We start from the raw sequence: 27,273 nt of genomic DNA, 5'->3' as shown, positions 1-27,273 counted from the left end.
AAAGGTTTCTGTGTTAGACACAGCCTGAAATTGACAGCCAATACTTAAGCTACCAGAAATGTCTTGGCTGTCAACAGAAAAAGATTTATTATAGATAAATCAATGTACATCCTAGGTGCCCTGAGACAGGATGTGAGCATATTTCAACAAGTTCCTTACTTCCAATGGTAGATCTTCACAGACAGTTACAAAGAGATATACTTCTTTTATATCTACTAGGTAAAAGGGGGTACCAATCTGTTTTTGCAGTGATATAAGGGAAGGCAACAACAAAAAGGTATTATTAATCCTGAGCAAGACCTTTGGGAAGTCCACCCACTTTTGAGGAGCATGATCCCCTAAATAAACTCTCATGTACCTATATAACTCTTTATGCTACTCTATGTAACAGTCTTACTGCTGCTGCTGTTACTAACACCCTTCCAAATGCCCCAACTCCCGGTATTCTTTCTTTTCCTTACCTTCCGCTAACCACAGTAACAATAATACTACTACTAATCACAACAATACCTAAATGTTTCTGGGTCAGATCTAGTCCTTTCATGAATTCTTCATACCTTCAAACTTGAAACTAGACCACAACCTAAAATATTTCTTTATTTCATTTTTAAAAACATCTTAAAATTTCTTCATGAAGATCTCAACTGATTAAATCTGGATCATATAGACAGGTGGTATTTAGACTTTTGGCTTCCATGGAAGAAGGTAGTGAAAAGAGCAGGAATAGTAATAAAGGCTTGAACTGAACCGAAAGGAAAAAAATCATGTTGGTGACTTGGTTAGAAATTGAATCTGGGAGTAAAGAAATTTCACAAAATATGGAACATATTGAGGCAAATAAGAAAATGATGACAGGTCTTAATACTGATTCAGATTCTACCTCTGCTGGATAAAAGAAGCAGGATTCAGTTCAATTAAAAAGGATTAATAAAAGGATAAAGGAGGATTAAAGAATCTAGAGAGGTAGATTTTTTTTTGTATTATCTGGGTCCTAGGTAACACCTTAAATAAATCAGTGACTGTGGAGTCAAAAAGACTTTAGGTCAAATAGGGTCTCAGTTCCTAATTTTGTGACCTTGGAAGTCACTTAAACTCTGTTAATCTCTTTTTCCTGATCTGTAAAGTGGGAATAGTAAATGGTTTAATATTAAGCAAATCTTTTATAATTTCTTATGCTTGTTTACCTTTTTATGCCTCTTAAATCTTATTTGAATACTGAATTCTCTATTTAGTTCTGGTATTTTTCATCAGGAATTCTCAAAAGTCTTCTATTTCATTTTATGTCCATTCTTTCCCCTATAGGATCATACTAATTTTTGCTGATTAGGTTATTCTTGTTTGTAATCCTAGATGCCTTGCTTTTCAGAACTGTCTCTTTTTAAAATCCTGGCTTTCAGGTGGTCCTATAATTCTTAAATTATGTCTCCTAAATCTATTTTTTCAGGTCAATTGTTTCTCTGATGAGATATTTCACATTTTCTTCTATTTTTAAATATTTTGACTCTTTTCATTATTTCTTGATATATCATGGATTTTTCAGATTTTCCTTGAGGAATTCTAATTTTATAGCAATTTTCTTCAGTAAGGTTTTGTATCTCTTTTAACAACTATCAATTCTCTTTTAACAATATTTTGTATTGCTCTTATTTCTTTTCCCAGTTTTTCTATCTACTGCTCTTATTTGACTTTTAGAATCTTTTAAAGTTATTTCTTTAACTCTCCTAGGAATTCTTGTTAGACTTGCATTCAATCTATAGTTTTGTTTGTAGACATTTTCAAGTTGTCTTGAGTTTGTGTCTTGAACTTAAATGTCACCATAGAAGATTTTTATGGTCAGGTTTTTTATCCTCATTTTACTAGTCTATTAATTGACTCTAATCTATATGTTAGTATATGGTTCTGCTGACAGTAGAGGATGGACAGCATTCTGTAGCTGAATCTGAGGGACTGTAATTTTGGGAGCTCCCAAGATGTGATCAGGGAGAGATCTAGCTGCTGCCTTTCTGCTCTGTGCTTTGGCCATTCCCCTGTGATTGTGACTACTTTTCTCTATCCTTTTGTCACTAGAAAGGAGTAATAGGATGGAGGTGAAAATAGGTGGTCACATCTTATACTCAATGCTAGCTCAGGAATTGCCTGTAATCTCTTTGTGATTAGGTATTTAGTTGCCTTACTGTGTCTATGCACTGTTCTCCTGCTGCTGCTAAAGTTTCTGCCTCCAAGGCCCACAATGTTACTTCTGTTGCAATCCCTCCCCTACCATTGTGTCACCTATCCCAGGGTCTCCAGACCTTGCTAAGCTTCTCTGAACTGGAACACTGATTCTGAATTTTTGTTAGCTTTTCTACTTGGAATTCAATTTGGCACTTACTTTGGTTGTTTTGTATGTGAGATTTTGGGGAAGACTCAGGTTTGAATCTTAACTTCAGAGACTTTTTATCCAGTTCCCCCTTGGCAAGTAACTTAGCTTTTACTTTCCTTATTTATGAAATGGAAAACTCATAGAATTGTAGTGAGGATCAAATTAGTTGATCAAGCAGGCAAAGCCATTTATAAACCTTATATGCCAAATATTTCTATTTTCCCTCTAATATGACTTAGTCTGTTTTTACTGTTTTAGTGACTTTCAGACTTTCTTTGACTGACTTATAACTGGCACTTTACCTGCAAGGAAGGGGAACAGATGCATATTAAAATTCTCTGATGTAAATTTCCTTCTTCTAATATTGTCTTTTACTGGAAAAATGTTATTTTTATGACAGGAACACGTTTGCAAGAACAAGGCAGTAGTAAATCTATTCTGAAGCTACTTACCCACTGTAAATCACCATCTTAGAGGATATACCTCTGTTCAGTATGACAGTTTACCAAGGGAAGCAATTTGAAGGGCTGAAGCTGGTTTCCAGTAGTTCAGTCTTATTGTTACAGTTCTGATATATTCAGACCTCATGGAATAATAGAAACCTTAGAAACTAGTTTTAGAAATGAAAAGATGGCAGCTGGACTACAGGATGGCATACACATATACCCTATCTTCCATACGGAAAAGTTTTGTTGAACAAAGTTTTCAAGACTTCTTTTTGAAGTTCAGTGATTGTATCTGATTTTTAAAACCACTTTTTCATATTTGTTAAAAATGTTTTAGAATAAACTATATCACTGAATCACTTAAAAGAAAAAAATATAAAGGAAATAAATTGTCAGAAGCTATGTGACCTTGGGCAAGTCACTTAACTTTTTCAGTCTCAATTTTAACTATAAAAGGGATATAATAATAATAATAATAATAATAATAATAATAATAATACACTTCTCAGAGTTATTATGATGATCAAATGAGATGATATTTGGAAAACACTTAGTAATAGTACCTGAGATATAGTAACACTTAATAAATACTAATTTCCCATCCTTCATTTTAAATTTACTGAAATTTCAAGTTATGATGAATTAGCATCTACTTCATCTAGATTCTCACTGTTGTAAAAAATAATGATGTGTTTTGATGATGTTATAAAATGAAAGGTAGCTGAGCACTGAGGTCAAATTTTTCCATACACTGTATTTAGCATCATAGACACAGATGTTAATTTTTTAGTTCTACCTTTTGAAATATATCAAGCATTTTGTAAAAAGCATATGTAAATATACTAATGTAACAGCATAAGTTTTTCTGAATCTTTCAGGTATTGAGTCAGAGATCATTCCAAAAGAATGTAAAGAAGGGCTTACTGCTTATGCAGGTTTTTTCCTTCCCATTAAGAGCTTAGGATTTCAAGAAAGTCAGCCTCGCCTATTTGATATTTTGCCAGGGAAATGGTGGTGATGGAGTTCTTAAAACCATTGTCAGCTCCTATTAATAGTGGTAGGTGCTTAAAAGATACATATCTGAGACAATTGCCTTATTTTCAAAGAGCATAATAGTTATAAAATGGGTTCTGATGAGTCTGTCTTGTGAATATTGTCTCGCAGTTTTTATCTGTAATAAAGGGAAAATATCTTAGATTTTAGACTACTTTTCATCCTAATGGAACCCCAAGTGGGTAACATTGATTACACAGAGCATACAGTCATTCTTGCAATTTTCAAATATCATCAACCAATTGCTAGAATATTTGGGATTCTTACCACTCCTCTTCTCTCCCCAAGTCCAAAAAGACACTCTATATGGAAGACTTTAGCTTCAATGAAAACAAGTTTATTTGAATGTTTTACAGATCATGCTGCCTACAGAGGATAGATCTTTGATAACAAATATATCTTTCCTTTCAACCATAACAAGTCTGATTCAGAATGTTCAACTTCACTTCAAGTTTAAGAGTATAATGTCTGATTTTGGAAGTCTTTTACTGGTTTGAGATCAAGCTTTTGCATTCTACAACATTTACCTGAAATAGAAACATATGATAAGAACAACACTTGCTATCTTTGAGGGATGAGATGTGTCAGTAGGTAAACTTTGACCACGTAATAAAAAAAGTTTTATATGAATCTAGGGTAATCTTTTGGGGATTATTATGCATTCTTAATTTCCAAATTATTGATTGAATACCTATTATGTGCCAATAAGTGTGCTGTATTGTAATGGATTTTTTCTTGACATTTTACCTTGATTGTGTGATAGAAATGCCATTATTCTTGGATCCAGAAGGCTTTGCCTCCATTTTCACCTTTAAAAGAATGACACTCAACATCCTTATACCAATTAATACCATTAACTCTAGTGAACCTTGTGGCATATTTATTAGGATGCCATCAAGGCAATATATACAAGGCATAAAGGCAATACAATAATATATTAGACAAATGTCTTTCCTTAATTAACTTTCATTCTAATGGGGAAGAAAGGAAGACGATCCTTACAGAGGAATGGAATGATATGAATAGACTCAAAGAGTCTTACTCTGCCCTTTCTCCTGCCACTTTGCCACTGTCAAAGTAAAAGCAGGAAGTATAGGACAGGACCAAAGCCCATTTGTTTGTTTTTTTGCTTTGTTTCATAGATTGCCAGTACCCACAAAATCTTTACCAAGTATAAACTTACTGGTGAGGAATCTCTCCATAGGTAGACTAGTTCTTGAAAAGCAACAACATTTTGTTTCGGAAAGTCTACAAATCTTTGAAGTGTGGCAGAAACTCTTGAATCTTAATTCCATTGAAATAGCCTTTGAAAATCCAGAATTATATGTATGCTTTAATAAGGAATTATTATAGGATTTTTTTGAGATGTAGGTTTTTGTGCAAAATATGAGAATTTATATAAAATAATGAAAGCATGGGAAAAAATTTTGTTGAAGTTGTCAATTACTCATGTTGAACTCTTAATGATTCCATTTGAGTTTTTTCTTGGCAAAGAAACTGGAGAGGTTGGTCAGTCCTTTTCCATCTTATTTTGTAGATGAGGAACTGAGGCATACAGAATCAAGTGACTTGCCAGGGTCACACTGCTAGTAAATATCTGAGACTGGATTGAACTCAGGTCCTTATGGTAACCGATCCAATGGAAATTTTTTACATTTTTAAAAACTGAATATGGTTTTCTGGATTTCAGTTGTATACCTCAAATTCTTTAGGGACAAATCTCTTTATTTATGCTCTAAAAAGGGTTTTCTTTGTTCCTTTAAACATAGAAGTAAGGCCTCTTGAAGAATGTAGTTTCTAGTACAATTTCTCAAACCTTAAAGTGCTATTAAATTTGATTCTTTGAAGAACTGAGTAATTGTATTCTTGGCCTTAAATGATTTGCACAATTTCCTAAATCCCTTGGCATTTTAAAGAACAATCCTCCAAGTAATTTTTTAAACATTAACTTAGCACATTTTGACCTGATAAATGTAGGTTGACTGCATATTTGTTAACTTTAGCCTCTCTGAGCTGTCTTCACCTCCTAGCTCTATTCATATTACCAGCCTGAAGCGAAAGGAACAAAGAAGTGTGAAATTTAAATTTATCTGTTCCTGAAGCAAACACTTTTAGTTTCAAAAGTCTGTAAAAAGATAACCAGAAAGACCTAGAAAGCAAAAGAAAATTCCATATAATTTAGCAATTCATTTCAACAAACACTTAAGTGTCTTCTCCATCAAATATACATTTTGCCAGGTGCAAGGCAATACCAAGATTAAAAAAAAACCAACTTGCCCCCTTGGAGATTATAGGAAATACACAAATCATAGATTGGTTGATTATTGTTCTTCATTTTGGAAGAGAAGCAAATGACAGCTCTAGGTTAGAGTCAAGTTACAGTGTGTCGACAGTAAGGGATTAGACCACTATGAGGTCAGGATGCTCTACCGCATAAAAATAGGCATTTGACTATTTGGAGAGTTTGAGCATGTCATGTTTCTCCTGAATAACTAGAATTCTGCTTTGCTCATATCTTCTTTGATAAGGGCATAGCATATTGGGCAGTTCTGTGCCAGTGTCTTCCATGTTGTACAATTAATTTCAAAGTTTTTAAGAGAGACCTTGAGAATGTCTTTATATCACTTTTTCTGGACCTTCTGTGAATACTTGCCCAAGTGAGTTATCCATAAAATAGTCTTTTGAAAAGTATGTGCTTGGTATTCAAACAATTTGACCAGCCCATTGAAGGTGGGTTCTCTGTAGCAGTTTGAATGCTTGTTTTTCAGACCTCAGGGTCTCCTCTCTTATCTTAGAAAATGATCTTCAGCAATCTTCCAAAGACAATTCAAAGGAAAGTGATTCAATTTCCTGGCTTGATACTGGTAGACTGCCCAGGTTACACAGACCTACAACAATGAGGTCAGCACAAGAGCTCTGTAAACCTTCAGTTTGATAGTCAGTCTAATCCCTCTTCTCTCCCATACTTTCCTTTGGAGCCTCCCAAACATTCTGATAACATGTATTTCAACTTCATTACCAATGTGTATATTGCTAGAAATGGTAGGTGACATAATGGATGAACTTATCCACAGAATTGAAAACTTCTCCTTTTGCTATAACCGATAGCTGCACATATGGATGGTGTGGTGCTGACTGATGAAGAATCTGTGTTTTTTTGGTGTTTATTTGTGGTCAAAATAAGTAGAAGCAGCAGAGAATCTATACATACTTTGTTGCAACTCAATTTCAAGAGGCTGCATTGAATACACAACTATCTGCAAATAGAAGATCATGCAACAGTGTGTACCTTCTTGGAAAGGACACTTCCAAGGTAAATGAACTTGTCCATAGTACTCAAAACTTTTCCATTTGCTATAACCAATGATTCCACATATGAATGCTGTGGTGCTGGCTGATGGAGCATCTGTGTTTTCTTGGTGTTAATTGTTAGATCAAAATAGCACAAGCAGCAGAGAATTGATCCATACTTTGTTGCATCTAAGTTTCAGAGGTTGCATTGAGTGCATAACCATCTGCAAATAGAAGATCATGTACCACACGCCTTCCACTGTAGTCTTGACTTGTAGCCTTTTCAGGTTAAAGAATTTACTGTCAAGTGTGACAGCTGATTTTGATAACATTTATCCTCATTGAAGGACAGCATGACTAAAAATATCATGTTAAAAAGCATGGAAGCAAGGACACAACCTTGTTTCACTCCACTGGTGACTGGTAAAGCACAAGAGCATGTCCATTATCCAGAACCCAGACAATGCTATCATGAAATTAAGGAATAATACACATGAACTTATCCAAGCAACTAAATTTTGACATTATTTCCCACAAGCCCTCATTACTGACAGTATCAAAGTCTATACATCAGATCTATAAATGTTGTATACAGACCTCTGTTGTGTTCCTGGCATTTCTCCTGAAGTTGTTGGGCAGTAAAAATGTCAGCTATTCCTTGATTCTCATAAACTGATTCTCAGATAGATGACCATCTTCCAAGTGAAGGATCAGCCTTCCAGGTGAAGGAAGACTCTGGTAATAATCTTACCATTCTGAAAACACCCTTGTGATGGTCACAGGAAAATCTATTCCTTTTAATTTCATAGAGATGGACAATTGAGACATCCTTAAAATCCTGAGGGAACTTCCTCTTGCTGTGTAGTCTGGAAAATTTCAATCAACTTTTTATGAGCTAGAATAGAATCATCACTTTGCCACACAAAAGGAGCCTAATGGTATTCAAGAACACTTCTTCAGTTGCAAACACAGCTAGGGAGAGATTGACTTCAACTTGAGCTAAAATGTCAACAACTTTCATATTGATAGATTATGGTGTGCCAAGAATACTATGGAAGTGTTCAGTTCATCTCTGTAGGATCATATCCTTAGAACTAATCAATGTGGCTACATGAGCACTGAGTAGTTGAGATACACTGTAGGTCTTTGGCTCATAAATATTTTTCAGGGCATCATAAAAGCACTTTGGATTGTTACTATTTGCATAAAACTGAATTTCATTTGACTTCTTACTGAACCAAGAATTCTATGTCTCTCTAAGCTTTCCTTGTACTTTACTTTTGATGGAAATAATTGTTCCTTCCTTAGAGATGGATGAACTTTCCTATTGTTAAACCCTAGGGAGTTCTTGTTTTTCATTTAGCAGCTTCTGTATTTCCCATCATTTTCATCGATCCTGTCTTGATGTTTGTGGGTGCTCTGACCCAGAGGAGCAAATACAGTGCTGTACATCAAACTTATGAAAGATGCCCACTCCTTTTCTGCTGGTACTAATTGTGTGTTGGCTCACTCTTCCCTCCAAGTTAGCAACAAACTGTTCCTCCTTAGAGAAGCATTTAACCTCTTCACATTTATTTTTCTGGTAGTTATTTTGTCTTGGCAATGCCACTTTGGTTGAATACAAATATTTAGGTTGGAGAGGGTAAGTTTATGATCAAATTGACCTTCTTCTTCTCACATCCTGCCTTTCTTTTCTTCTTGTAATCATATAATCTATTAAATGTCAATATTTGCTGTGAGGGTGTGTCCACAGCATTTTATTAAATTTAGAAATAAATGGAAGACAGTGTTGGTGATGAAAAGGTCATGAGACATACAAATCTTCAGTGGCTAGTGACCATTACTGCTACTGTTTTCAATGCCTTTTCTCCCCAAACTATATGTCTGAAATTCTGAGCTTACTATAGCATTAAAGTCAACCAGAATTATATATTTGTCTTATTTTGGCACATTGATGATTCCTGGTCACCATAAAATTTTTCTTTGACTGCATCAGTGTTTGTCATGGTGAAGCAGAGGTACTAATGAGAACAGAATGACATTTTCCTTCAAATATTGTTGTCAAAAACTTATTGCTCACTCCTTTTAGTAGGCATACATGTTTCTTGACTAGATTATTTTTCATTGCAAAACCTACACCACTTTCTTTTTTTTAAATTTTATTTATTAAGTCAATGGGATTAAGTGGCTTGCCCGAGGTCACATAGCTAGGCAATTATTAAGTGTCTGAGGTCGGATTTGAACTCAGGTCCTGCTGACTCCAGGGCTGGTACTCTATCCATTGTGCCATCAACTGCCCCACTACCACTTTCTCAGACCTCTCCTTCAATGCAACCACTCCAGAAAGACTTCAGCAAACTGGCTTTCATTGTGCAGAGAGAGAAAGTGACAAATGTTGTCAGAAATGTAGGGAAATTGAGACATTGATGCACAGTTGGAGGAGTTGTAAAATGATTCAAGAATTCTGTAGAGCAGTTTGGAACTATACCCAAAGTTTTATAAAACCATGCCTTCCCTTTGGCCTGGTGGTGCCATTGCTAGGACTATATTCCAAGAAAGATAAACTATGGGAAGAAAAGAACTTTTATGTTTAGGGATATTTATAGCAGCTCTTTTCTGGTGGTGAGGAATTGAAGACTGTGAAATGATTGAACAAATTGTGGTATATGATTGAGATGAAATGCTGTTCTGTTATGGAAAATGATGAACTGGATACTCTCAGTAAAAACTTACATGAGCAGATGCTATGGGAAATGCACTATATACAAAGTAGCAGCAATATTACAGAATGATCCATTGTGAATGACCTATCTTTTCTCAGCAATACTGTGACCCAAGACTCTGAAGGACTTACAATGAAGTATACTATCCATACCAAAGACAGAGCTGATGGTGTCTGAATACAGATTGGAACATACTTTTTTTTTTTACTCCTTAAAAAAAGAAGAAATTGGATGAATATCTAGAGAAGTTGAGAGAGATAATGCAGGCATAGAGAACATCTTGTTTAAAGGTATGAAAGTAGGCAATACAAAGCAAGACAGGATATTGGAGAATAGTCTAGTTTGACTGGAAAATAGAGGGTATGAAGAAAAGTTGGATGAGATATAGGTGAAAATCTGGTTTGAAACCAGATTGTGGTCTTAAATTGTACTTTTATTGCTTTTAAATTATTTATCTATTCTTATAAAGTTCAATGATTGATTTTCATCTTTATCACTTTAAAATACTTTTTTTTGATTTTTTATTATGAATTAAAAACAAGCACTAACATGATCTTTTAATATCTAACAATAAGCAAAACAATGTATGGGAAACATTCTACTATAGTCTGTCTATTTTAAAGTGCATATTAAATTAAACATGATGTTTTTAATTAAACATAGCAGGCTATTCTGCTTATATTTATCCTCTTTCAAATTTCTTTCTGCTCTCTTTTAAAAAATTTTTGAAATGTTTCATTAAAGCTCTTTTCTTTCTTTTTTAAAAAAATCTCTATCAACATCTTTCAACTCTATTATCATCCCTTTCTACCTCCCAAAAAGTAGTTTCAAGAGAAACAAATTAGCATATTGTACTGCTTGATTTCCATGAATCACCCCCAGATTCTTTTTAGTCCCCAGAGATATAGCCTAAAGAAGTTAGCATTCTTATTATGGTAAAGGATTCGGGATTTGATATTATACAGCCCAGGTTAGAATCATATCTCGGCTACTTACTACCTAATAAACATTGGACAATTCTCTTAAGCTAAAGTCTCTTCTAGTTTTAGATTCTATTTAAAGTAGGATTGCTGGGTGATTAAAGTCATGGTAAATTGCTTGACAAACACATAGCTGAGTGGTTACTTAGAAGAATGGATATTATATAAAAAAACAAAGATGATTTTACAGATTATTCCTATTAGATTCTAATTGCAAGACATTTCTGTACTACCTAAGGAACAAGATATTTATTCTGTCCATCCCAACATTGAAAAGAAGAGCTTTTACTTTTGTCTAGTACTGTGAGCTAATGCTATGGCTACGAAAACTGTCACCTTTGGTAAACATAGACCTATAGAAAATGTACACCCAAGAGAATATTAAAAGGAGAAACTCACTAAATAAGATAGACTTCACAGTGACTTATGCTAATTGGAGACTAGGATCACTTATACTAACGTTCCTTGGAAGAACACAATACAGCATCAAGGTCATTGTCCTTTTGTTGATTTTAAATGTTATGTTTAAAATATCAATGTTATAAATATTAATATAAATACTAAGGGCTTAGAAAATGAATTCCAGAAAGACTAATGACTTTCATTTAAATATCAACTCATTATGCTAAGAGGAATTTTGCTACACAATAAAGATAACCTATTACTATATACTTTTTTATGTTAGGTCAAAATGACTGGTCAGTTGAGTCAAAAATCAGTGACTGGCTTTATTTAAATGGCTACTTGTTTCTGGTTTCATTAATCAACCTTAGACAAAATTCACAGTAAACTCAACACCTTGTTTTTTTCCTTCTTGTTCAACTGGATCCATTTAAAATGGAATAATTAATTGTGTGGCTTTACACCTAAGAGCTTAGTTGAGCATAGATCAAGGCAATGCAAAACTTCAAAAAAGAAGTTTATTGTAGTTTTCAGTATGAGTGGAGATGAGAGCTAAAATGCTTGTGGTGGTTATCTGAATGCACAGGAGGGGTTGTAAGAGATGCTGGGGAAATAGAAATAATTGGCAAGATATTCCTATGAGAAATGAGTGAGAGTGAAGATCTTTAGATAGTATTGAGGTTATGTACCTGATTAATGTGAAACTGGACAGATGAATTACTTGATAGTAATCAGGAAGTCTTGAAAGGCTTAGGGGGAAGAATGTAAGTTTTGTTTTGGATATAGTAAGTTTGAAATATGTATAAGGCATTCAATTCACAATATCCAGTGAATAGTTGGTGATCCAGGACTAAAATGCCAAGAAAGAGGAATCTATACCTAGATATTTGAACCTCAATGACAGCTTAGGAAGTCACCAAGTTAAAAAATGCAGAGAGAAAATAAATGGGATCCTAGGACAGAATGTTGGTGGGTTTACTTAGTATGACATAAATGATGAAGGTGTGAGCAGAAAGAAAAGATAAGGATCACAAAAACCTAGAGAAGAAAGAGCAACCATTTGGACAGGATGATCAACTACTGGAAAGGGACGTGACTTGCTATGATACTTTCATTTTACAATTGAGCAAACTCATGTCCAAGGAAGTTCAGTATCTTGCCAAGGTAATGTAAGTAATCAGTGGCAGAACTAAAATTAGAATTTAGAACTGAGAGTTGCAAATTCAGTGGTCCTTTTTCTATTCCAGCATTGATATTAACTTATCTGATTATTAAGAGGAATGTTATTTGAAAATGCTAAAGTATATAGTGAACATATTTTTTAATTATTCTGTAGCATGTTTGTGAGGGAAAGTTCAATTGACCATACTTTTAAGGTAATATAGCTACTAAGTAGCAGAGGTACTAGAAGAATATTTTTTGTGAAGTGTTTAGGAATATATAGAAAAACCCATTTGTAACACTGCCGTGATACCAATGCAACCCTTTCCTCTTATAGTATGGTGTTACAATGCATAAGGTTTGGTCCATTAATTCATATTCTCTTCCATTCCCTGAAGGTTAAACCAAATTCGTGTAATATTGAACTGTGTCATTACATAATTTCATTGTGCTGAGAACCTAAGGACCTTCAATTATCCAACTTGACTGGAACATGTTAATGCAATGAACTATATGATAAAGAATACAGTGTTGTTTCAGATTATCACATTAAAATATCTTTACATGGGGCAGCTAGGTGGCGCAGTGGATAGAGCACTGGCCCTGGAGTCAGGAGTACCTGAGTTCAAATCCAGTGTCAGACACTTTAATAATTACCTAGCTGTGTGGCCATGAGCAAGCCACTTAACCCCATTTGCCTTGTAAAAACCTAAAAAAAAATCTTTACATGTAATACCCAGCTTAATCTGTAGCTGTTTATATAAAATGTAAGCATTTCAAAGGAAAGGTTTCGGTTGACTTTTTTTTTAGCTAGGTGTTTTAATTTATAATCTGTAGAAGAAATCTGTTTGCTTTTCATATACCTTTGGTTCAGATAAAATTATTTCTTTGACTACAATAATATCAACCAAGGTAAATTTCTCCCTTTTCAAAAAGATATAAAGATAATGTGTGTTTCTTGTCAAGTACATAGAATATTCATCTGAGTATGCTATGCAATTTTTCATCAGATCTTGTTATTTCTACATTCACAACATCTCTCATATATGTCTGCTTTTCTCCACTCTCACAGGTGCCATCCAACTACAAGGCCTCATTACCTCGCACCCAGTTTATTGCAATAACTTTCTAATAGGTCCCCTAGGCTCAAGTTACTTCCCATTCCTCTTTATCCTCTTCTTAGCTGAAAAACTAATTTTCTGATAGTATAGATCTGACCATGTCTCCCTACCACTACCTCAGGATCAAATATAAATTCCTTTTAATTTGACATTTAAAGCTCTTTTAAACCTTATCCCTTCTTAATTTTTCAGTCTTCTTACCAAAGGGGACTGCTTAAGTCCCCTCCATGCACTATACAGTTCAGCTAAACTAGGCTTTTTGCTATTTCTTGAAACAACATTTTATCTTCCAAATATGTGCATTTTCATCTGACTGTCTATTTTACCTCCCTATTTCAACCTCTTAGTTTTTCCTTCCTTTTTAGACTCAATTCAAATCCCAATTTTTGCATAAGGCTTTCTTTAAGTCCTCCCAGCTATTAGTGCCTTCCCTTATGAGATCACTTTCCATCTATTTTATATATACCCTATGTGTGCCTCATTAGGTTTACATTTGTTGTCACTGAGAGGAATTTGAGTTCATGGAATGTATAGACTTCATTTGACCTTTTATTGTATTTCCAGGGTTTAACGCAGTTTAGGCATATGGGAAACATGTTTGTTGACTTACCTTGTTCATAGTCTTTAAAAAATGTGCAAGAAATACTAACCCCCCCCCAAAAAAACAGACTTTTATAGTAGAACTCAAACTTCTTTCCCTAAATGACAAATCTAGTCAAATAGCATGAGGGAATGTCCTTATTTGGGGATAATTAATGGTCTTGTACTTTATTCAGTGTTTCTCACATATAGGTAAACAGGAAAGATCAAGACTAAAAGGTCAAAGTTTCCCATTATAACTGAACATGGAATGCAGGACTGCATATGTGCTCACTAGGGGGTGAGAAGTACTCATTAGAATCACACATGGTGCTTTTTGGGGGGGGCAATTTGCCCTTATTTATCATACAAGAATTCTATTTTTAAATTTTAGACTTGTCTAACCTTTCCATATGTCTTTTACTCAATATTCTCAAGCAATAACTGAATTAGCTCCATATTTCAAATTTGTGAATAGGTAATAAAAAATCTTTATCACTAATGACCTAAGGGAAAGAAAACAATAGACAGATGTCTTCAAGCATCCTGAGTTTTCTGAAATGAACTGCATCCTTGAAAATTCTGTCCCATGTGGAGGAGAAAAAATAGATTAACATTATTGTTACTTCAATGGCTGATGATAGCAATTGACTAGTGAAATGGGTTTGCACAAAACTGCGATTTCCTGAATGCAATTTCAATAATATGGAACTGTATATACCCCAAAATGTGGGAAAAGTGTAGGAAATTGTTGCATAAACTGCTTTGACTAGACTAGACATTGTGATGAAGTATAATCTCTGGAAGCAAACAGTTATTATGCTAAGAATGGAGAAGCAATCACATAATTTAAGTGTTTTGTACTTGGCAGCTTCACTTATCATTTCTACCCCTGACTTCAACTGGGATGATCCATTCCTGCTGGTCTCCAGCATTCAGGATGAGGAGGTTTCAACAAATGCTAGGATGAAAGCTTGCTAAACAGTTCACATGTGGGAAGAAGCAGCCGAAAAGATGGTTTCAATAGTGGTCAGGGTATCAGAGAAACCATTTCATCTGTAAATTGGGCATATTAAAAACTGAACAAAACCTAAAGTGACAGATGGATGATATAGGCTATGATGTAGATAATGAATGGAGAAATAACAGATGAAAATCCAGTTTTATCATAGATTCCATAATTTAAATAGCTTAATTTTGATACAAATGGAGTCCTTCTACAGTTAAGCATTTTGTGATCTGATGTCATCTACTCTTCCAAGCATAATGCTGTAATATAGCATATACAATAGGACTATAAACACTGAACTGAGGGTATGAGAGGCTGTCCTGCAGTTTTTAATGAATTTTTGCGTATCTATGTATGTAAAGTTTTCCTGATTTCCCTGATGGTTAATGCTCTTCTATATCCTAAAATCATATATAAACTTTTTTTGTTGTTTCTTTGTCCTATGGCCTCATTAGAATGTAAGTACCTTGAGAAGAGGAAATATTTATACATTTTTTTTTTGTTTGTCTAGAGCCTAGAACAAAAGTTCCCATGTTTGGTTATAAATATTGCTTCCTGCCCTTGAGTACAAGGATTTCATAGCATGTTCAAAGATTCCTTTAGTTTGATTTTTTTCAGTTGTTTTCCAATAAAAGTTATAAAGTTGATATAGCTTTAGAGAAGCATATCCCATTCTTATTCTGATAATAATAAAGTTTCTTTGAATAAGAATTCTTGGTCATATTTTTAATTAAATCAAGAGCAAAATTCTAAGAGAAAGTTGTCTATCACCTTTAGGTATCTTTTTTCAAAAACTATGCAGTGAATAAAACTGCCAAGTGAAAAAAGAAATAGAATTGTGTCTCACTAATTTATGTCACTATTATGCTGAATGCTTTACAACTAGATAATACATAATTTGATATCTAGATGTTATGTCAAATAAAGTTTTATTCATGAAAATTACTGTTTAATTCTTATTATATATATATGTAAACAGTAGAATTTATTTCCTTTTTCTATTTAGAACTTCTTAAATAAGAGGCATTAAAATATTTGAGAGGTTATAGATGTAGGTCTGAAAAAAAAAAGTCGAGAATTCGTGACCTGAAACATTGTTGAAACTTGATAGATGCTTCCTGGGTTACTGGATGAGATTTCTAAGTAACTATTGGAGAAGAGGAGAGAGGCCCTCTCAAATAGATAGCTCTCATTTTTTTTTAAATTAGCAAGGAATGACAGAGAATTTATGAAACATTATTAAAGATGTTATTTCTATTAGAGCCTGTGCTCTAGTAAGTCAGGGATCATATTTTGTTTTCTATTTCCTTCAATAGCTAGTATATTACTTTTTTGCATAATAGGTACTTAATAATTACTTACTTGACTCAATAACTCAATAATTAATTCACTTAATGAGTGAATGTCTATTTAATTGGTTGAAAGAGAAGGTTTCACAGAGTTCATGACTAAGACATTCTGTCCTCCTATGGATGTGTTCTAAAAATATTTATATAGATATCTTTCTGATCACCAAAGCTTTAGAAATTTCTGCAATTCCACCTGCTAAGCATATTTTGTCCCTTATCTTAAATTTTTTTTTCTGTCTTTGTCAGTTTTCCTGCTGTTTTTCTCTTCCTAACTGTCCCTTCACAGCCTGGTTCTTTTCAACATCTAAATATATTCTGATTATACTAGCTTTGTTTTCCTATGGAATTCCACTGACTTCTTTTGACACTCTTTCTTTGGATCCTAAACCAGTAATTGCCGAGTATTTTCTCAGTCAGACCTCATCTTTCTGGGTTGAGATTTTGGCCTTTTCAACCCCAAATTGATATTATATGCAGTTTGATCAGATTGCATGATGTGATAATGACTTGAGGATTATAAGAAGTAATTGTACAGAAATTACTTTATAGTTCTTTCCAATCTATTTTTGTGTATGAAGGGGTACGATTTTATATTATAATAATGTGCCTTTGCACAATGTAGCCCTAGGTAAAATGTTTATTTAAAATGATGTTTGAGACTTTAAATAAACAGCACTGATTTTAGAGTAAAAAGATCAAGATCCAAGTATTAGTTCTGTGTCTTATTAAGCAGGTGTTGGTGGGTAAGACACTTTGCAAATAGATGAGGGAATGATAATTTTTGGGCTGACTCCTGAAAAGGAGAGATTTGGGAACAAAGGACCTTGTAAATTATAAAATGCTATGTTGCTAGTATTGTTTAGTTTACACAATATAAATTATATATAATCAAATTTTCTTGTGTCTTGAAAATGCCATGTTATAAAAGTAGTTGTTTATTAAAGAAATAAGCCAATTGTAAGAAATTCCTTGTGCATTTACTATACTGTTATTAACTTTCTTCATAGATTACAGTAAAAAAAATGGAAGTCAGTCTGCATCTTTAGAGAAGGAATAGATTCTGTCTGACCAGAAGGTGAGGGATTTTGAAGGGGACACACTTTTCATTGAAAGATCAGCACTGTTAGTCCTCCCCTGTGGGATGCATGATGATTGTTTTGGTGACTTCTGTTGGAAGGAATTAAATCTTAAAATTGAAAGACTTTCATCTAGCCTGTAGAGACTGGACTATGTCAAATATCATATTGTGTTGTCACTCACAACTGCATTTATTTAAAAGGTTATATGTGCTTTTTTGTAAGAAAACAGTCTAGACAAAAGGTTAAAAGGGGATATAAAATGTGGCAAGAGTACGGGGAAGATGTCAAACAGAGCTTCCAACTAAGCTTATCAGGCCAATAGAGGTTTATTTTTATTTTTAAATAGATTACAGGATTACATGGTGGCAGAGTGGGCATCTGCCTCCATGATGAAAATGTAGGTACTGAGAAGACTCCATAATTAAAAATCGTTCCTCTCCTCTCTTTTTAGTTTAAAATCCCAGTTAGTATTTTATTTCTTTCATTTAAGGTATAATATCGTTCTGCAAATATATATGCCCATGGAACAGATAAACTTCAAGCCTTAGACCATTGATAGTGATACAAGATTGATAATATAGAGTGTATGTGGCTATTTTAAAAACATGTATGGTAGAATTTGGCAACTCTCTAAGATTTTAAGTACAGACTAAGTGATGAATTTGTAAAGGCAGATGGATAAATTGGTAAAGGAAATTGCATCATGTATCTGGTTTAAAATGAACAAAAGGAATTCAAGTATCCAATGAGTACGGCTTCCATCAAAGTAGTCACCTTGGAAAGTTATCCTTTAAAAAATTAAGAAAATAAAATAATGTCAGAAACTAAATAAAACAAAAGATTAGCAGGCCTTATATTTCATCAATGCTTTATTATAGAAAGAAAAGGAATTTAAAGTAACATTGTGTTTTTATCTACTTTAAAACTTAGAAATGATGCTACAGACTTTAGCTTCTATTATCTCTAATTTAAAGATGATGATATGGAGGTTTTGACAGATTAAATGACTTGTCTAGGGTCTCAGAGCTGTTGTCTGAGGTAATATTTGAACTTAGGTTTTCTTGATATTCCGTTGTGTACTAATCCATACTGTTTCTTATTCTTTATCATCAGAGAAACAATCTTTGTGTTGCAAAGAATTTCTGAAGTTATCAAGTATAGCTTTCTTATTTGAGAAATAAAAAAGCAAGATTGTTGAGATTATATTTTTAGTTAGTGATAGAATTAGCCTTGACCAAGCTTAATGACTTTCACTTTAATATTTATTCCATTATATTGCCATATAATACACTTCATATATCCAACTTTTCTTTCCCATATGTAGCATCATTTATATACTTATTGTACCAATACTAGTATCACATTGATAGGTCAATATTAGGGCAATATTTTAACAATAGGAGAAATAAAAAGAATAAAATATTTTCCCAATAATTGGGGAAGAGAATAAGGAGGATAAAGAGTCTATGTGAAAATGTGAGAATGTTTTCCCTTCTGAGAGGGAAAACAAAATCCTACAGCTCAAAGATTATACCAGGTGGGACCATTGACCTGCAATAACTTTGTTGCTATTCAGTAACTCAGAAGATAGAATTACCAGATATATGCTATTAATTAGATATCTACAACTGAGGAAGTGCTTGATTAATAGAACCTATCATTTTTGATTCCAATACAGGCTACCCTTCTTCTACCTCCTGAGGTTTATACAACTCAGAATTTGGTTACATAAGACCTGAATGTGATCTGCAACATATACTGATGTTTTTTCTTCACCCTGACTTTTTCCCTACTCTTTATGGGGGAGGGATATCCTCCCTGATAGGGGAGGAAATGAAAATATATGTAAACAAACTGTCACTGCTCTGATAGTGATACTTGAGAGTCATCTAAAACCTGGAGTATGATTTATCAAGAATTTCTTGAGCTGAAAGCCTGGAATGAGTAGACCAGGTGCTCAAGAATTCTTAGACAATAGCTTTGGGCTCTAGAGCCAGTTGAGCTATTTCCTGGAACAATAGGTTCATAACATTCTCAACATAGACACATAAGGTGTGGTCTAAAATGCGGAGTACAGATCCAATCCTGGGTACAAAGTGAAAATTAGGAATTAAGACTAAAGATAAGGGTAAACCAAAGAAACTAAGCACTATGGAATATTATAGGCCCTGTGGATATATTAAGACTTGCCAAGGGGTTCACTCAGCAGAAGAGATCAGCTTTTTACAATAACTACAATAAGAACTTCAGAATGTTGGATGGCGTTGGCAAATGCTCTGGTCACAAAATCTAAAAGAGTACATGGAATCAATAAAACAAGAAATTAAAAAAATGAAATTACAACAGTAATGAACTAAAAAGACAATAAATGGTTTAGAATGGAAGGTGGAAACCTTGCTCAAATAAGATATTCTGAAAATTAGTATAGAACAAACAGATCTCAATGAATTCATAAGGTAATAAGGATATTAGAATAAAACTAAAGGATTGAAAAAAATAGAAAAAATTATGATATCTGCAACTTTTAAAAAATGACACAGAATTAAAAAATGAGATATACTTTAAGAATTGTGGCACTCTTTGAAAGCCATGACTAAACAAAAAGACCAAAAGTAAACAATTGTATTCTCAAGAAATGATAAATGAAAACATTTCATAAAACCAAAGGAAAAAATGAAAAATAACATAATCTATTGATTGTCTTTTAAAAGAAACTTCAAGAAGGGTCAGCAGAAAGGTGCATCCATAGAAAAATTCCTGGAAGGGAAAGACCCTAACTCAGAGAGACCTGGAACCTCAGAGGAGAAAACAATCTGGTCTCCAGCACAGAAAGACTTCCTTGAAGAAATAAGGAAGGGAGGCTGGGTTAAGCTGAAAATACTGTAACACCTGTGGCTCATCACCATGCCCTCTGATCTGGCCAAGAAGAAGGCAGCCAAGAAGAAGGAAGCTGCCAAAGCCAGGCAGCAGCCCAGAAAGGGGCATGAAGAAAATGGAGATGCTGTCAGCGAGCCACAGGTGGTAGAGGAGAAAAACGAGGAAGCCAACGGCAAAGAGACCTTAGAAGTGGATTTGCTGACCAAGGAGCTGGGAGACTTTGAGATGAAGAAAGCTGCTGCCCGAGCTGTCACTGGAGTCTTGGCCTCTCACCCCAACAGCACAGATGTCCACATCATTAACCTCTCACTCACTTTCCACGGACAAGAGTTACTCAGTGATACAAAGCTAGAGCTGAACTCAGGGCCTCACTACAGCCTCATTGGTCTGAATGGAATCGGAAAATCCATGCTGCTGTCTGCTATTGGTAAGCGAGAAGTACCTATTCCAGAGCACATTGATATCTACCACCTGACTAGGGAGATGCCTCCCAGTGACAAGACATCCCTGCAGTGTGTGATAGAAGTAGATACCGAGCGGGCCATGCTGGAGAGAGAGGCTGAGCGACTTGCCCATGAGGATGCAGATTGTGAGAAGCTGATGGAGTTATATGAACACTTAGAGGAGTTGGATGCAGATAGGCAGAGATGAGGGCCTCATGAATTCTACATGGGTTGGGCTTCATACCTGCCATGCAACAAAAGAAACTCAAGGACTTCAGTGGGGGCTGGAGAATGAGAGTTGCTCTCCCTTTTTATCTGGCCCTTCATGCTGCTATTAGATGAGCCTACCAACCACCTGGACCTGGATGCCTGCGTTTGGTTAGAAGAAGAACTGAAGACCTTCAAGCGAATTCTGGTTCTCGTCTCCCATTCCCAAGACTTTCTGAATGGTGTTTGTACTAATATCATCCACATGCATAATTGGAAGCTCAAGTATTACACAGGTAATTATGACCAGTATGTGAAGACTCGACTGGAAGTGGAAGAAAATCAAATGAAGTGTTTCCACTGGGAACAGGATCAAATTGCTCACATGAAGAACTACAGTGCTCGATTTGGTCATGGCAGTGACAAGCTGGCCCGGCAGGCCCAGAGCAAGAAGACACTGCAGAAGATGATGGCATCGGGGCTGACAGAGAGGGTTGTTAGTGATAAGACACTTTCGTTTTATTTCCCGCCATGTGGGAAGATTCCTCCACCTGTTATCATGGTACAGAATGTGAGCTTCAAGTACACAGATGATGGTCCCTGCATCTATAACAACCTGGAGTTTGGAATTGACCTGGATACCCGTGTGGCTCTAGTGGGGCCAAATGGAGCTGGAAAGTCCACCCTGCTGAAGCTGCTAACAGGCGAGCTGCTGCCCACAGATGGAATGATTAGAAAACACTCTCATGTCAAAATTGGCCGCTATCATCAGCATTTACAAGAGCAACTGGACTTGGATCTGTCCCCCTTAGAATAGATGCTGAAGTGCTATCCAGAGATCAAAGAGAAAGAAGAGATGAGGAAGATCATTGGTCAATATGGCCTAACTGGGAAACAGCAGGTGAACCCAATCCGGAATCTCTCAGATGGACAGAAGTGTCGAGTGTGCTTGTCTTGGCTGGCTTGGAAGAACCCCCACATGCTCTTCCTGGATGAGCCTACCAACCATCTAGACATTGAGACAATAGATGCTTTGGTTGATGCTAGTCAGCCATGACTTCCGACTCATCCAACAGGTTGCCCAGGAGATTTGGGTCTGTGAGAAGCAGACAATCACCAAGTGGTCTGGTGAAATCCTTGCCTACAAGGAAAAATTTAAATCCAAGTTGGTGGATGAGGAGCCCCAGCTCACCAAGAGGACCCACAATGTGTGAGCTAGCCACCACAGGTTTGGGTCAGGACCTTGGTCTGGGGACTAAAGCATCACTACCCTGTGACCAACCACCCAGGACTGGACCCCAGGCTATGCTCTTGCATCACTGCAATATTCTCCATCCCTTGCCATCTCTTCCCTTTTCCCTCCATTAACTCTCAGTTCCTGCCTTAGTAGCACTCTGACCTCTACAGACAATACCTGTCTGTTTCCCACCCTCTCTCTGCTTACCTTTATCCACATCTGGACCACAGTTGGCTGCCCTCCCCACTCCCATATTGTTTACCTTATCCACACTTTGATGTTGATGCAGTCAGGGCCACCTGGGGGCAGCCCTGGGGCCCAAACCTTTAAGTTGGGCCACTATGAAGGGAGCCTAGGTTCTGGAAGGTCTGAGGAAGGTTCCAATCCCTCCTCCCCTTCCCTTGTGCTTCTGCTTCTCTTCCCTTCTGCTTCTGATTCAGAGCTAGGGACTGGGGCCCTGGTCCTCGTCCTGGTCGGTTTTTAAAGAATTATTTAACAGTGTAACTACCAGATCTGCCTGACACCCCCCTACAAAATGTCCAATAAAGAAAAAGAAAAAAAAGGTACAAAAATAAGAAATAAGGAAGGAGCTTAAAAATTTGGGAGAGATAATTAATACCTTGCAACAAGAAAACAAAACTTTAGAAAATACAATTGGACAAACACAAAAGGAGAATAAATCTCTCAGATCATCAATTGGACAATTACAAAATGAGAATAATTCTCTCAGATTCTCAAATGAGCAAATACAAAAAAGAAATTAATTCTCTCAAAACCTCAATTGGTCAAATGGAAAGCTCTTTCAAAAGTAGAATTGACCAATTGGAAAAGGAGTTGCAAAAGGTTAATGAAGAAAACTCATCCCCCCCAAAAATAATGGAGTCTACAGAAACTAATGACTCCACGAGACAGCAAGAGTCAGTTAAACAAAATCAAAAAATAGAAAAAATAGAAGCAAATGTAAAATACCTCATCAACAAAACCACTGACCTTGAGAACAGATCGAGAAGGGGCAACCTGAAAATTATAGGACTTCCTGAAAACACTGAAGAGAAAAAAAGCCTGGACTTAATATTACAGGATCTAGTGATGGAAAACTGCCCTGATATCATGGAATTGGAGGGCAAAGTAGTTATTGAAAGAGTACATCGATCCCCACCAGAAAAAGATCCTAAAATGAAACACCAAGGAATGTTGTGGCCAAACTGCAGAACTATCAGATAAAAGAGAAAATCCTGCAAGCAGCCAGAAAGAAACAACTTAAATATCAAGGAGCCACAGTAAGGATCACACAGGACCTGGCTGCATCAACTTTAAGGGATCGAAGGGCCTGGAATGAGATATTTCGAAGAGCATGGGAGCTTGGAATGCAGCCAAGAATCTACTTTCCTGCAAAGCTGAGCCTTGTCTTACAGGGAAAAAGATGGACATTTAATGAAATGGAAGGATTCCAAAAATTTTTGATGAAAAGACCAGAGCTAAACAGAAAATTTGGACATCAAACAGGAGGTTCAAGAGACACATGAAAAGGTAAAAATAAAAAAATGGAGGGGTGATAAAAGGAAAAAAAAATGCAATCCAGTAAGTTGAAGCTGGCTATATCCCAGCATGGGGGTAAAAAAAAAGATTCTCATAAACCTTGAGAAAAGTAACTCTAACAGAGAGAATACACCTAGCCACACATGATGGACATTCATGACCTGTCCATGAGAGTACTATCTAATGGGATGTAACTGGCTTTAACCCCACTTGGGAGAAAGGCTCTAATAACTTGCAGGAATTTGGACTCTATTTGATAGAATATACAGAACTAGAAGGGACAGACACTCAGAATTTTTTATGACTTAGATAGAAGGATCTAAAAAAAACCACTACTGCCCTAAAAAGGGGGACAGGAAAGAGATGGGAGGAGGGAGGGGATTGAATGGGGTAAATCTCATTACACTAAGAGGTACAAAAAAACCTATGGTAATAGTGGGGAAGAAGGGAGCAGAGGAGAAACACCTGAATCTTCTTCTCATCAGACTTGGCTTAAAGTCAACCTACACATACTTGGTTAATATAAACAAATCTAAAGTTTCAAGTATTAAAAGGGGAAAACAGGAGGGGGGATGGATAAAGGGAAGGGGAGTGGGGGAAATAAGTTGAAATAAAAAAAGGAAGGGAAGGGAAAAGGGAAAAAGGGAAAGGGGAAAGAAAGGGGAGGGTGTGATATAGGTGGGCAAACACACTGAAGGGGGTGGTTTTCAGAAACAAAACACTGGGGAATATGGATAAAGGGAGGTAAAGGGAGAAAAATACAAACAGAGGGAAAATAGCACAGAGGGCAATGAAGAATTAGTAATCATAACCTTGAATGTGAATGGGATGAACTCTCCCTTAAAACATAAGCAAATAGCAGAGTGGATTAAAAACCAGAATCCTACAATATGCTGCTTACAAGAAACTCATTTGAAGCAGAGAGATACATATAGAGTAAAGGTAAAAGGTTGGAGCAAAATATATTTTGCTTCAGTTGAAGTAAAAAAAAAGCAGGGGTAGCAATCCTTATCTCAGACAAAGCAGCAGCAAAAATAGATAGCATTAAAAGAGATAAGGAAGGAAACTTTATCCTCCTAAAAGGTACCATAGACAATAAAGCCATTTCAATATTGAATATATATGTACCCAGTGGGACAGCACCCAAATTCTTAGAGGAGAAGCTGAAAGAATTACAGGAAGACAGAGACAGCAAAACTCTACTAGTGGGAGACCTCAACCTCCTGCTATCAGATCTAGATAAATTGAATCATAAGACAAACAAGAAAGAAATTAGGGAGGTAAATAGATTGTTAGAAAAATTAGATATGGTAGACTTATGGAGGAAACTGAATCGGGATAGAAAGGAATATACCTTTTTCTCTGCAGTACATGGAACCTATACAAAAATTGACCATGTACTAGGACATAAAAACCTAATGATCAACTGTAGAAAGGCAGAAATAATGAATGCATCTTTCTTAGATCACAATGCAAAAAAAGTCATATGCAATACTGGGCCAAGGAAATATAGACCCAGAACAAATTGGAAACTGAATAACCTCATTTTAAAAAAATGAGTGGACCAAAAAACAAATTATAGAAAGAATTAACCATTTTATCCCAGATAATGATAATAATGAAACAACATACCAGAACCTATGGGATTCATTCAAAGCAACTCTCAAGGGATATATTATAGCTCTAAATGCTTATATGAATAAATTGGAGAAAGAGGAAATCAATGAACTAAATATACAACTAAAAAAATTAGAGAAAGAACAAATCAAAAATCCCCAATTAAGTACCAAATTAGAACTTCTAAAAATTAAAGAAGAAATTAATAAAATTGAAAGCAAAAAAACTATTGAATTAATAAATAAAACCAAAACTTGGTATTATGAAAAAATCAATAAAATTGATAAACCTTTGGTCAATTTGATTAAAAAAAAGAAAGAAGAAAACCAAATTGCTAGCATCATAAATGAAAAAGGTGAACTCACCACCAATGAGGAGGAAATTAAAGTAATAATTTGAAATTATTTTGCCCAACTCTATGCCAATAAATTTGATAATCTAAGTGAAATTGATGAATATTTACTAAAATATAAGTTGCCCAGGTTAAATGGAAAAGAGATTAAATACCTAAACAACCCTATCTCAGAAAAAGAAATTCAACATCCATTACTGAACTCCCTAAAAAAAGTCTCCAGGGCCTGAGAGATTCACAAGTGAATTCTACCAAACATTTAAGGAACAATTGGTTCCAATCCTATATAAACTCTTTGGAAAATTAGGGAAAGATGGAACTCTGTCTAACTCTTTCTATGAAACCAATATGGCACTGTTACCTAAACCAGAAAGAGTTAAAATAGAGAAAGAAAATTATAGACCTATCTCTCTGATGAATATAGATGCAAAAATCCTAAATAAAATCTTAGCAAAACGATTACAACAAGTCATCACTAGGAAAATACATTATGATCAAGTAGGATTTATTCCAGAAATGCAGGGTTGGTTCAATATTAGGAAAACTGTTAGTATACTCAATTATATCAACAACAAACCTATCAGAAATCATATGATCATATCAGTAGATGCTGAAAAAGCTTTTGACAAAATACAGCATCCATTCCTATTAAAAACACTAGAGAGTGTAGGAATAAATGGACTTTTCCTTAAAATAATTAGCAGTATCTATCTGAAACCATCAACAAGCATTATATTCAATGGGGAGAGGCTAGAGGCATTCCCAATAAGATCAGGGGTGAAACAAGGGTGCCTATTATCACCACTACTATTCAATATTGTATTAAAAATGTTAGCATCAGCAATTAGAGAAGAAAAAGAAATTAAAGTAATTAGAATTAGGAAGGAAGAGACAAAACTCTCACTCTTTGCAGATGACATGATGGTCTCCCTAGAGAATCCCAAGAAATCATCTAAAAAAACTACTGGAAACAATTAGCAATTTTAGCAAAGTTGCAGGTTATAAAATAAATCCTCATAAATCCTCAACTTTTCTATATATGTCTAGCAAGAAACAGCAGGGAGAGCCAGAAACAGAAATCCCATTCAAAGTAACCTCAGACAATATAAAATATTTGGGAGTCTATTTGCCAAGACAGACTCAGAATCTTTTTGAAAACAATTATAAAACACTTCTCACACAAATTAAATTAGATTTAAATAACTGGGCAAATATCAACTGCTCATGGATAGGTAGAGCTAATATAATAAAAATGACAATTCCACCAAAACCAAACTATCTGTTTAGTGCCCTACCAATCAAAATTCCAAAAAATTACTTTAACGAGTTAGAAAAAATTGTAAGTAAATTCATATGGAGAAATAAAAAGTCAAGAATTGCCAGGAGCTTAATGAAAAAAAGTGCAAAAGAAGGTGGCTTAGCCCTACCCAATCTAAAATTATATTA

The 27,273-nt window shown here is 35.2% G+C and overlaps 1 long non-coding RNA gene and 1 pseudogene across 3 annotated transcripts in view; both read left to right on the top strand.

Annotated features, from left to right (window-relative positions):
• LOC141514032 (uncharacterized) overlaps window positions 1-27,273 on the top strand; it is a 118,897-nt gene that overhangs the window by 59,418 nt on the left and 32,206 nt on the right. The window lies entirely within an intron of this gene.
• On the top strand, window positions 19,976-22,915 carry LOC141502037 (ATP-binding cassette sub-family F member 2 pseudogene; annotated as a pseudogene).

The sequence above is a fragment of the Macrotis lagotis genome, chromosome 1 (assembly GCF_037893015.1).
Source record: "Macrotis lagotis isolate mMagLag1 chromosome 1, bilby.v1.9.chrom.fasta, whole genome shotgun sequence".
Classification (NCBI taxonomy): Eukaryota; Metazoa; Chordata; class Mammalia; order Peramelemorphia; family Peramelidae; genus Macrotis; species Macrotis lagotis.
The sequence above is the reverse complement of the archived record's forward strand: the minus strand, read 5'-3'. Positions and strand labels throughout refer to the sequence as shown.